Genomic DNA, 13,328 nt, shown 5'->3' with positions numbered 1-13,328 from the left:
GAGTGCAATTGCTCTCTCACGTCCCGGGGGACCTGTAATGTGATTGTCTGTCAATGGCTGCACTCACAAAGCTCAACTCGAAGATATATTTGGCGATTACAAACAGGCCCCAACTAACAAACAGATTCAGTTCCAAAAGCTATTTATTTATTTATTTATTTATTTATTTATTTATTTACTTATTTACTTATTTATTTATTTAGAGTCAGTTATTTGGAATCCAAAGACGTTATTTTACTTCCACAATGTAACAGACGGTAGTTAAGCTTCCAGGGAAGCCCATACAAGCCAATTATCATATAATTCAGCACAGACACTGAACTGGTAGGGCAGGTACCAGGACCCTTGCACATTTCCTAGATACTTGCTAAAGATGGAGCAGTTCTCTCATCCTAACTGAATGGCGATCTCTCGAACCTGAGGATGCTTCCTGCACTCTAAATCATTTGGAATGACCTATTTTCTTCTCAAGAAGTTCATATATATATATATATATATATATATATATAGAGAGAGAGAGAGAGAGAGAGAGAGAGAGAGGAAGTACATAAGATGAATATTTGTAATCTGGGGAATATCTGCATCTTATTAATTGCATCAATGTAGTAAACACATTTGCATAATTCTGAGCACAAAGTAAGATTATTTGGCTTGAAAAGCTCTAACACGGCTTACTGCATAGCCAAATTCTTAACTGCTCCTTATGCTTGTACTTGGTAAACTTAGCAATTGAAATAGACAGTGCTGCCTCAAGTGTTGTTTAGGAGCTCTGTGTCTTCATATCAACCATAATAAGAGTAGTCACCTAACAGGATGAAGGAGATAATTTTTATTCTTATCTATCATGAAGTATTAGGTACTGCAGAAAGCTGAGCTCATTTATTTTTGACTCTTTTATTTTCCCATTGAAAAACAAATCAAGTAAATTCTGACACTATGTGAATTTGCACGTATTTAGTTTTAAAAGACAGTCCAGAAATCTTTCTTATTTCTTATTTATAGTATCCATTTTGCAAACTGTTCTCATTCCCTTATTCCTTACTGGCCATTAAATGCTCGGTTTCTGAGTGCTCTTTCCAAAACATGTCCACCTCTCACTAAATTATTAAACAATGCCCATCGAAACTTCTTTCCTTAAGTTAGGATAGCCAAAAAAAAAAAAAAAAAAAAAGAATTAGGTACAGTAAAGCACAGGACTCTTTGTTCCTCTTTTCCAAGTGGTTTATTAATATGTTCCACTCAGTATAATTTTGAAATTCATCCAAAATTGTGGTTTTAGAAGGATCTTTTCCTGGAACAAAATTGTTGGATAGGCCATTTTCTATTGTTTGGAAGCTATATTTATTTATTTACCAAAAATTTAAAAATGCATTAAATAAACATTTACATGTATGGTTTTAAGCCATTTAAAGGTTACATTTCCATTACTATCGATTGTTAGATAATTTATGATCTTGAGATAATAAATCCATCATTAAACTTAATGTTAGCTATGTATTTAAAAAGAATTTATATTAAGTAAGGAGAGTATATTTTGATATGAAATGACAAAATATAGTTTTAAATGATTATTCTAATAATCTATTGCTACTTCAATAACAATTACATTTTACCTCCTTTATTTTGAGTTTTCATTTTCTCTCTTTTTCTAATTAACATGATTGTAAATTAATTTCAAACATCCTTTTAGAAGTTATAACATTTTTTTGGAAGAATTGAAAACTATAGTCTAATCCCAGAATGACTTAAAGACGGACACTGGGATGATGCACTGACAAAGACTAGCGAATAAACAGAAGAGGTGATTTCTTGTTTTTAATAATGTAATTGGAGGTACTCATTATAATTAAATGCTCTGTCTCCCTAAAATTAGGATGGAAGAAACTAATTCCTAAAGGCTTGAACAATTGTGTGATGGGCTCTTTAGAAAATTTTCTGTTTTTGTTTTTTTGTTTTTTTCCCCAATCCTCACTGGAGGGTATTTTTCCATTTATCTTCAGATAGAGTGAGAGGGGGAGAAAGAGAAACACTGATGTGAGAGAGACACATCAATCGATTGCCTCCCACACAACCCTGACCAGGGCTGGGGACTGAACTGCAACTGAGGCGTGGGCTCCTGACAGGAACTGAACTCGTGACTCTTGGGTCCTCAGGCCGATGCTCCAACCACTGAGCCAAACTTGCCAGGAAGAAAATTTTCTGGTTTTTAATAAAGACTTTCTTACAAGACATACAAATACATATAATTAATAAAAGATAAAATTGAAAGGCTTGTTTTTCATCAAGTTTCATAAAACTCTAGAATTGGGAAGGATTATATTAATTACCTATTGCTGTGTAAAAAATTACCTCAACATTTAGTGGCTTAAAACAACAGTATTTATGATCCAACAGTTTTTATGATCTTTCCACGTTTATAGTTCAGCAATCCAAGCGTGGCATAGAAACAAGACTTCTACAAGGTCACAGTCACGGTGTCAGTTGGAGCTGGAGCCTTCTCACTTTAATGGGAAAGATCAGTTTCCAAGATCACTCATGTGGTGGTTGGCAGGATTCCGTTCTTCACAGGCTATTGAATGGCAACCGCAGTTCCTCAGAGATGTCCCTCACCTTCATGCCATGTGCACCTCTCCTGACAGCGTACCAGGTGGAAGCTGGCTTCATCAGAGCGAGCACATCAGAGGGCCTGAGAGTGCAAGAAAGACGCAAGTCACAGACTGGTGTAACCGAATCTCAGAAGCCACATCACTTCACTTTGCCCTGTTCAACCTGCTATAAGCAAGTCATTCAGCTCAGCTCACGCTCAGGGCATGGAATCATTTCAACGACAGGCACCAGGGATCATTGAGATTCATTTCAGAAACTGCTCACCATAGGGGTTTCAGACATACACGAGCACAAACCTTTCTTTATACAAAGGAACTGAGACACCAAAAAATAAATTTATTTCACATCTACAGTACCATGAACCATCCATAACATTGATTGGCTGCCTCCTGCATGCCCCCCACTGGTGATTGGGCCCACAACCTGGGCATATGCCCTGACCCAGGAATCAAACTGGTGACCCCTTGTTGCATGGGTCAACGATCAACAACTGAGCCATACTGGCTAGGCTGTTTTGCCATTTTAAAGAATACTGCAAAAAATCTTTAGAAAACTCTGATTCATTAGCTGGAAAAATTAGCACCAAACATTTTAGTTGACACATAAACTCAACCATGAGAGAAAAGTTGATAGAAAAATAGAACAAAAGAAGTGCACAACACTGTCTACAGAGCTTGCTTGTGAATTATGGAAGCCAAGGTTTCCTTCTGTTACTTTATTAGATTTATTGCTTTGAAAACAAAGGAATTATATCAATCAGATAAACTGTAAAAACAATTATTCTCAGGAAAATGAACAGTTTTTTTCTTTTGTCATCTAAGCCCCATTCTCCTTGTATTCTATCAAGATTTCATTCTTGGGCATTAAGAATGTATTATTGTTAAGTTGATTTAGCTATTTATCCCTCCTACTACATAGAAAGCGCGTAAGGCTAAACATTCCATCTTATGGATCCTCAGTGCAACACATACATAGTACCTGCCACAAAGTAGGTGCTTAAGAAATATTTCTTGAAAGAATGAAAAATAAATGAGTTGGCATTTTTTTATATATTTCTTTCCTTGGTCCTGACCTTTTTTATTAAAATTATTATTAATTATTATTAGTTTTGTTTAATGTATAATAGAACTCAACTCAAAACCTTTTTGGAAAAAATGATGGATAAATGATTTTAATTTTTAATATAGATTTTTTACAGAACAAAGAGCCTAAGACTGCAGACTACCCACCCTCCAACTCTGGATGACTATACTAGTTTCTACATTTCTCTCCTCAAATAGACTTTGGAGTAAATGTCTTGGCATAAGCAGTCATGTCTTATTCATTCATCATTCATTTTCTTTACCCAGAAACTCAGCACAGTTCCTGGCACAAAACACACTTTTAGAGGTAGCAAGATTAATTGTTGGAATGAATAAAGGTTCTGTGAATTGCTGAATTGAATTCATGTCCTTAAATTTTATTTTCCTTGTATTTTATATATGTAGGGGATTAAAAAATGCAAACAACAAAATGATCATTATTCTAATATATAGATAAGTCTGGAGGAAATAAAAATAATAGTTGACCTTTGTTAGAAAATTCTAATAGTAAAGAAAGGGAGTGATTCTTCCTTTTCACGTTTCTATCTTTGATAATAAACTTAACATTTTCTTGTCATTTCTAATAAAATAAAATCCATATGCTAAAATACCACTAACTAATTACATTCTTCTACACAGTTGTTTCTAAATTTTAGCATACACCAGAATCAGTTAGAAGGCAGGTTGAAAACATAGACTTCTGGGCCCCATGCCCAGAGTCTCTGATTCAGTGCATCTGGGGTGATACCTGGAATTTGCATATCCCAGGTGATGCTGTTGCTACTGGTCTAGGGAATCCCACTTTGAGAACTACAAATTAACACAATTTACCAAAGAGATAATAAAATACACACTGCTTTGCCCTTTGCTTATTCACTTATAGCATATCTTTTAAAATCCAACACAGAAGCATCCAGAGTTTGAAGGAAAGGAGAGTTTAAAGAAAACAGAAGACTATTAAGACTTAAAGCCTTGTAGGTATAAAGCTGGTGGAAAAAGTTGAATAAAATACAAGACATCTAAAAATGTTGTAGACTGTATGTCAAAGTTTTTTTTTTTTTTTCTCCTTCTGGCTCATTCTTTTTGGTGCCACCATTTTTATAAAAATCATCTTTCCATCTCTCTTAGATTTCTGTACTGTCAAAAATTGAGCATGCTTGCTTTTACTGAGGAGGTTATGCTCTCTTTAAAAATAAGCACAGTAATTAAAAGATCAGCAAAGAGACAGCTGCAACTTCTTATTAACATAAAAGAACAGACTGGTTCGAGCCTTTGATTCCTGAAGAGTGTTACTGGTTATGTATTTTCCATGATTAGAAATATCCGAAAATTTTCATATGGTACCCATAAAGTTGCTCCCACCAACATTACCTTGACATTTTGAAGCTCCCTGTAACATTATCTGTTCATATGGGTAACATATTGATAACAGACTTCTGCCATGTGGTTGAAAGAAATAGGCAAAATTTGATGTACATACAATTTAAAGCTAGCTTAATTTTAAGATTACACAATTATCATCTTTGTAGAGTATTGATCATGAGCTGACTATATTTTAAAAAGCTTACCAATTGTTAGGGTTTGTGAAATGAGTTTATAGAGATTATGCACATGTGGTAAAATCTGGAAGCTTGATAGTATTCCCAAAACTATCAAGGAGTTGAAAAACAAATTTTCAACTCTACCGTGAGGCCTCAGAGTGAAAAGAAGAGAATGAAAAAAGCCAAAATTCTCATGAATAAGCAAGCTTTTCTCAGGAGAAAAGGTAAGTGCCAAAGAGAGATGTACTCAACTACCAAATTAAATATCAACATATTTTACATAATTAAAATGTTATTAATGCAACAATTACTATATTAATTATTTAAACAATTATCATGTTCATTAAATGTTAAAGTAATATTTTTTTGTTATTTTTAGTCTACTAAAACTTGCTATAATTTCAACAATCCTATATAATCAACTTAATTTCAATCTTGGTTATACTGATAAATTATAATTACTTTACTTGCAGGTCATTGAATGATGATATTTGGGTGCCAGCAAAATTCTCCAAGGTTTCAAATGCTACTACAGATAGAAAGCTATGAGTTTTCGAGTAATATTTTAATGTCTAATTTTCTCTTCTTCAAGCCTTATTTTATTTGGGATATCCTGAGACATTTATTAAATGTGAGTAACTTTTTATTTCTTTTAAGAATGGTAGAAAGAAATAAAATACAAAGTTTAGGGATACGTGTGATATAATTTTTGTGTGTTAAAAATCAGAGACAGCCCTGGCCGGTTGGGCTCAGCGGTTAGAGCATCCGCCTGCCGTCCGGAGAGACCCGGGTTCGGTTCCCACTAAGGGCATGTACCTCAGTTGCAGTTTGTCCCCGGCCCTGGTTGGTTGTGCGGGTGGCAGCCACTCAATGTGTCCCTTTCACATCGATGTTTCCCTCTCTCTCTCTCTCTCTCTTCCTCTCTCTCCCTCCCACTCTATCTGTGCAAAAAAAAAAAAAAAAAAATCAGAGACAAAGGATGAAGATATCAAGGATTTATGATGTCACAAAAAACATGAATACATTTTTCCCTCAATTTTTAACTTCTATTGATATTTAAAATTGGTGCATATAAAACAGTCAGAATCTCATGATTAAAAAAACCTCTAAGACTAAACCACAAAATTTGGCAATGAACTTGGTATATCCTCTCTAGTCTAAGTTCTGACTTCTGCAGTTAATAAATCTTGTTTTTACTTACTAAGGAAGAATAGATTGTCCTTTATGGCTTAATTCTTGTTAATCAAAACCAAACATGAGTAAAAGTTCCAATTACTAATTTAAAATCAGAATTATAGCCAATTTGTAGAATAGGACAATCTTTTTAGCACAAACAGTGAATTCTCTTCCTGTGGGCATTGGAAGCAAAATTATAATCAAAGGTTGAGGATGAGCATGGATCAAGGGTGATTCAAATAATGACATGAAGCAATGACAAATATATTCATTTTCTTAATAGCTATTACCAACCTCTTATACTCTCTCATAAAACTATCTTCATTGAACCTCATGTCACCCAGACCTCATCCTTGATTGACCTCACTCAAACTCATTTATTCACATTCTTTGAGGACTCTGGCCTCTGGCTTATAAACGCTTTCACCACCATTAATTCCTCTATCTTCCTGGACAATTTAAAAGTGTGTAGGAAAATAAACATCCACACCTTAACTTTGGACCACTGTGACTTTCTGAACCCCAGTGGACTTTTAACCTTCTCTAATCCAGTATCACTAAATTGTTTCATTAACCAGAGTCATCATGTCTATTAAACTTTTGAGATCTAAACATACAGCCACTTTTTAAAAAACCATGGTGCTCTACATTTTCAGTATCTTCATTCTCTTACTTATCATCTAACTTTTACCTTAGATTTAGACAATTTATTAAAAGTATTTCCTCAACCTATATGGTTTAAAAAAACAAACAAACTAATTTTGATCACTATGAAGATAAATGTCATGTATCCTGGTTTGCTTAATGACAGACTCAATTTCTGTTTTCCCAACACCCTGTTTGATTATTGTATTTTTTCACTCTTAAATATGTCCCAATTTGGATGATATTATCACTTAGCTAAAAACATGCAATCTCTTTCTCCCTATTATCCTAAACCCTTCTCCCTCATTTTGTTCCTCGTAACTACTTGGAATTGACATAACCACATTACTTAGCCATTCCTTGTTTCACTGAGTGTGCCTGGAGATAATGACCCAGCATTGCTTATTTAAACAGTATAAATTCCTATCCTTGTCCGGCCTGTGTGGCTCAGTGGTTGAGCATTGACCCATGTACCAAGAGGTGGCCGGTTTGATTCCTAGTCAGGGCACATGCCTAGGTTGTGGGCCCAATCCCCAGTGGGGGGCATGCAGGAGGTGGCCAATCGATGTTCTCTCTCATTGATGTTTCTATCTCTCTCTCCCCATCCTTTCTTCTCTCTGTAAAATCAATAAAGAGAACATAGATAGATAGATAGATAGATAGATAGATAGATAGATAGATAGATATAGATATAGATATAGATATATAGATATATTTTTAATTCTTATTCTTCAATCATATATGTAGTCCCAATGACACCCATGGATCCTCTGCAAAATTACTTAGCCAGATTCCTCCCTTATTGCCTTAAGCAACTCTTCCAGATTTTGAACTTCCTTTCAAAGTCCCTACACTACAAGCTGCTCTCCCAATTTCAGGCCCAATTTGTTTCCTACCTCATTAAGACAATGAAACAAACAGATTTTTTATATTGTCTACCCTGATCTTTACATATGAGTAGTCAATCATTCATTCACTTTCCAACTGCTCTCCCTTATCAGCGGAAGTCTATGCCTTCTACGCATAGTAAATCTCTGCACATGGGCTTTGGATTCCCTCCTATCTACATCTCAAATACTTTGATCCATCAGTCAAGCTTTTCAATTCCTGCATTGTCAGCCTCTGTCTTCTTATTGTATGCAAAGACATGCATACAACAAAGTCAGTTTGATATTAAAAACAAAACAAAAACAATTTTTTCTAACTTGTGTTCCTTTTCATTTGATGACTTCTTTGTCCTCCTAAAACAAACTTACAAAAGAATTAATCACCTCTCTATCCACTTCATCTCCTCCCACTTATTTGTACCTCTGTCCACTATGTTCTGGCTTCTGCTCTCGCTGCTCCATAAAAACTGTCCTCACCAGCATGGCCTCTGTGTTATCTTCTCCAGAATCCCACATTCTGTCACTTCCTTAGAATGTTCTCTTCTGTTTTTCTTCTACATCTGTGACACTTATTCAGGTACTTTCACTCGCTTTTTAAAGTTATGTGTGTGTGTGTGTGTGTGCGCATACACACACACACACACACACACACACACACACTTCTTTTATACCGATGTTTACCAGGGCCCCACCATGAGCCTGTTTTTCCCCCTTCTATTCACTGCCCCTGCATACCTCATCAAAATTCGCGTTGATTGCCAGGATGCTTATTTTAATCACCTTCATATAGGTTATGAACCAACATTAGAAGCTGTATCTATTACTGAGAGTAATAGTTGCATCAGCAACTCATGTTTGACCTCAGTCCTTTCCAGAACATTTCTCCACTACTCAGTGCTAATCAGTACTCATTTTGTCAAAAGACTTCATTAATAATGGTTCAGCCAAAATAATTAGTAATTCTCTTCATCCTGTTCCAAATTCTTTTAGGTTTAATTTCTATACCAGATTTAATTTATATATACTTAAATAAATGTGCATATGACCTTATAAAAATAATAATTAATATTCATGAGCATATTTACCATCAGAAACTATTGGGGGATTATTTAAACTTGATGGGAGATTAATATTATAGCTACACAACTGGTGATATGACTTTGGGTGGTGGGCACAAAATTTAATATACAGGTGATGCATCATAGAATTGTACCCTTGAAACCTATATAATCTTACTAACCGTTGTCACCTCAATAAATTTAATTTAAAAGTTAAAAAATAAAGTGGCCTTTTTTTTTATACTCTCCCCCCAAAAACATATTAGTAACACTTTATCATCTTGTAATGTAATAGTTGTATCCCCTTATTTGAGGGGGATATAGTCCAAGACCCCCATTGGATGCCTGAAACCACAGATAATACCAAATCCTGAATATACTTTGTTTTTTTATTTTTTTCCGCTATACACACATACATATGCTTTATGGCTTCTCTTGGCATATTTGAATTGCCAGCACTACTACTCTTGCACTTTGGGGCCTTTATTAAGTAAAGTAAGGGTTACTTGAACACAAGAACTAGATACTATGACTATCACTCTGATAACCAAGAGGGCTATTAAGTAACTAACAAAAGAGTGGTGTATACATGTGGATACATTGTGGATACACTGGACAAAGGGATGATTCATATCCCAGGGACAAAGCAGGACAGTGTACAATTTCATCACACTACTCTGAATGGCAAAATTTTTAAGTTTATAGATTGTTTATTTCTGTAATTTTTCAATTGATATTTTCAGACCATGGTTGACCACTAGCAACTGAAACCACGGAAAGTGAAACTGTGGATAAGGGGGAACTACTGTAGTCAGAAATGAGCTTGAAGAAATCTAAGTCTTGAGTACTCTCTATAATAATGTAGGGCATGTGAGGATGCCATCCCCATCCCCACAGGAAAGAAGGTGCCCCGTGAAACATTAAATATCAAATCATATATAATTTATCAATGCACAGAAGTACACAGATATGTGGAGATTTATTTTAACACAGTGTTCACAACCATACTAAACTGGGTTAATACATCAGTGGATTCATGAAACTCTGACCTTTCTGCATAAAGAAGCAATGTCATAAGAAGTCTATCTGTATTAGTCACATTGGTATTGTGACTGGCATTTACCTGTAATACTTAAAGAGTAAACGCCTAGATACGCAGGATTCATGTACCTGAGCTTGAGGTTATAACTTTCAGGATTATTTTCTTCTAAAGTAACTTGGTATCTTATCATAGATGATTTAATATGTATCTTTGACATTGATGGGATGTGACTAGAAAGCAAAAATTAGGAAGTTTATCAAAAACCTTCTCTTCCCATGTCTTGTTTTGTCTCTTGCAAAAGTATCATGGCAGAGAATGCATTTATTTTACTTTTGAGCACCTAATAAGCTTTGCTTTTTCAAGCCTTGAACTATTTTTCAAATTTTACCATAAAAATACCTCTATTTATCTTAGCCTCTAGGCACTTGTACATCAAAAATACATAAATCATCTGAGAACTAATAAAACAATAGCAGCCCAGCAGAAACTCGAGGAAATAAAAGCATTATTTTAAAGACTAACGCACAAAATTTCTATTGGACTGAAAGAAAGAAACAGAGACAGCTTGCTTGCAACACAGTTGACTTGATGTGAAGGGACCACATAGTAGCGGCTACAGGAGATTTTATCTGTCATAAGGGAGAATAAGAATCAGTAGATTCTACAAAGCTTTGGAGATCACATCCTGACCAGGACATAAAATGTAGCTTGGGGACAGGAGAGTGTGAAGAAAGATAAAAGGCCCAGCAAATTCTTTACTTTAAACTTTAATATTTTTATCAGGTCTATTGTGCTTTTTTTTTTTTTCCTGAATTAGGTAAAAGGTCTTAATTGTAATAGTCTGTTTTTTTTTCTCTTTTTTTTCTTTTCTGTCTTAAAGTCATTAATGGAAAGAGAATCATCAGGAGAGAAAGGTATCAGAACACAAGCAATAAAGACAAATAGAAACAGATGTTATAAATATACATATCTTACAAATATGATTGTGTTATTACAAATATCACATGGGGTCATTAGGACCTTTATAGCAATTGACATTCCCTTGCGAAAGTGTCAGAAAATTCCCAGATGAGGTTTTATTCTGTCTTCATTGATTCTGATTTCTACCTTTTTTGATTCTTTGTTCTGATTTATTATTCATCCTTTATCTTTATCTTAGATTTGACCCAAATGATGACAACATCCTCTTCTTCTATCAGTCCTATAGCTGACTCACAAAACCACCAACACCTCTATCCTCTTAAACACGACTGCATTAGGCATCAAAACAATAATTGGACTGAAAAATGTAGGATCATGGGGAAAGACTGATACATACAAATCTTCATATCAAAGAGCAAATAATAAAAACATTGCATACTTCAGTCCCTTAAAGCCTTTTTGACTTCTTCACTACTGGCACTATCCTTTGTAATGATAGTTTCATCTTTTCTGAAATGATATTAGGTCTCCAGGCTTGTTTTTCTCCTCTTTTTTCTTCTCTTACAGTTTCTCTCCCCACCTAATGGCCTTGGGAAATTCAAATTTCTTCTCCCTAGCCTCTACCCCTATTCTGCAGAACAATTCAACTCAGTCCAGCCCCAGTTTCTAAAATCAGCAAACACACACACACACACACACACACACCACACAAACCACACACACAAACACACACATTTTGCTTATTCTAAATCTTTTAAAATATTTTTTGACCCAGAATGATTTTTATTTTCTATTTTTTTAATAAAGGATTCATATACCTTAAACAGTAGTTTTCTTTTAAATCATTTTTTTTCTTTTATACATATACAATATGTTTACACTTAAAAATACTTTTTTCTTTATTGATTTTAGAGAGAGAGGAAGAGCGAGGGAGAGAGAGAGAGAAACATCAATGAGAGAAAACATCTATTGGCTGCTTCCTGCATATCCCCCACTGGGGATGTGGCCCACAGCCTGGGTATGTGCCCTGACCAGGAATCGAAGCAGCGACCTCTTGGTGCATGGGTCGACACTCAACCACTGAGTCCCACTGGCCAGGCAATATGTTTACACTTATTAAAAATGAGTTTTGCATGCCAGTATCATGAATTAATTTAGTTCATGGCACCCTACAATACAGGTAGTAGTATTCTCAGTTAACAGGTAAGCAAAAAAGTTCAAAACGATTGTGAAATGTATTCAAAGATCTCATAGGTAATAAGTTCATAGATCTGAACTCCTATACATATGAGGGTAAATACTGGACTTTTGCAAATTTACCTAATCCAGGAGGAGATTTCACAAGGTATATTGTTGTTCATGTAAGAGTAATTGTATGCTTTACTAATCAGAAAGGATTATGCATAAGAAGGCATGAAAAATGAAGTTCAAATCTAGAATCTAGAGAGGTAGATTAAAACAGAAAAATAAAGCAGTTTAGTAGTGTTGAGGGACTGACGAGGCATAACATAATTTGTTTCCTGAATGTCCCAATCTGATGCTGATATGATTTTAAAGATAAATTTATATTCATAGCCAGGGATGAAGTGGATTTGTGATTGGATGTGGTGGGCCTCCAGAACAGACAGAAAATGTCACAGGTCCTTTGATTCTATCTACACCTTTCTGTTCCAACCTGTAGTGGAAAAACTAATTCCTGCATTCTTAACCACTATGTAATACTGCTTCATATAATTTTAAATGAAACACATGGCTCCAATAAATGCTGAAGAGTGCTTAAGAGCCCAGTAGGGAAAAATTATTAATGAGCCAACAGATTTTTAATATGTTGATGGGATTGCAGTTTATTGATTTTGCGTGTATGATATCTGTGAAGCCACAGTGTGGATTTCAATACAACTACCTGCAAAAGATGAGAAGATTGTTAAACACCTTCAAGTATGTTACATATTGTAGTGGGGGGGGGGGTCACTGTTTTTGAAGTCAGACAGGTCTAGGTGTGATCCTAGCTCTTTTGCTCCTGGCTGGGACATTATAATCAAGTTAGTGTTCCATGCCTCTGTTCCTTTATCCATATGTTTGTGGATGACAATTGGTGTGTAGTGGTATCTCGCTGTGGTTTGAATTTGCCTTTTTCTAATTACTAACAATATTTTGTGTGTGCTCATTCCCCATACCCTATATCTTCTTTCGTTAAGTGTCTGAACAAATTTTGTCCAATTTTCAAACTGGGTGTTTTTCTTATTCTTTTTATTCTTGTTTAATGTTTTCTTTTAAATTATTTTTATTAATTTGATTTGTACAGATGTTTCTCCTATTTCCCCCATTGACATCTTCCTTCCCATTCCCCCTGCCCTTTCCCCAGCTTT

This window comes from Molossus molossus, unplaced genomic scaffold, assembly GCF_014108415.1.
Source record: "Molossus molossus isolate mMolMol1 unplaced genomic scaffold, mMolMol1.p scaffold_m16_p_8, whole genome shotgun sequence".
Taxonomy (NCBI): Eukaryota; Metazoa; Chordata; class Mammalia; order Chiroptera; family Molossidae; genus Molossus; species Molossus molossus.
The sequence above is the reverse complement of the archived record's forward strand: the minus strand, read 5'-3'. Positions refer to the sequence as shown.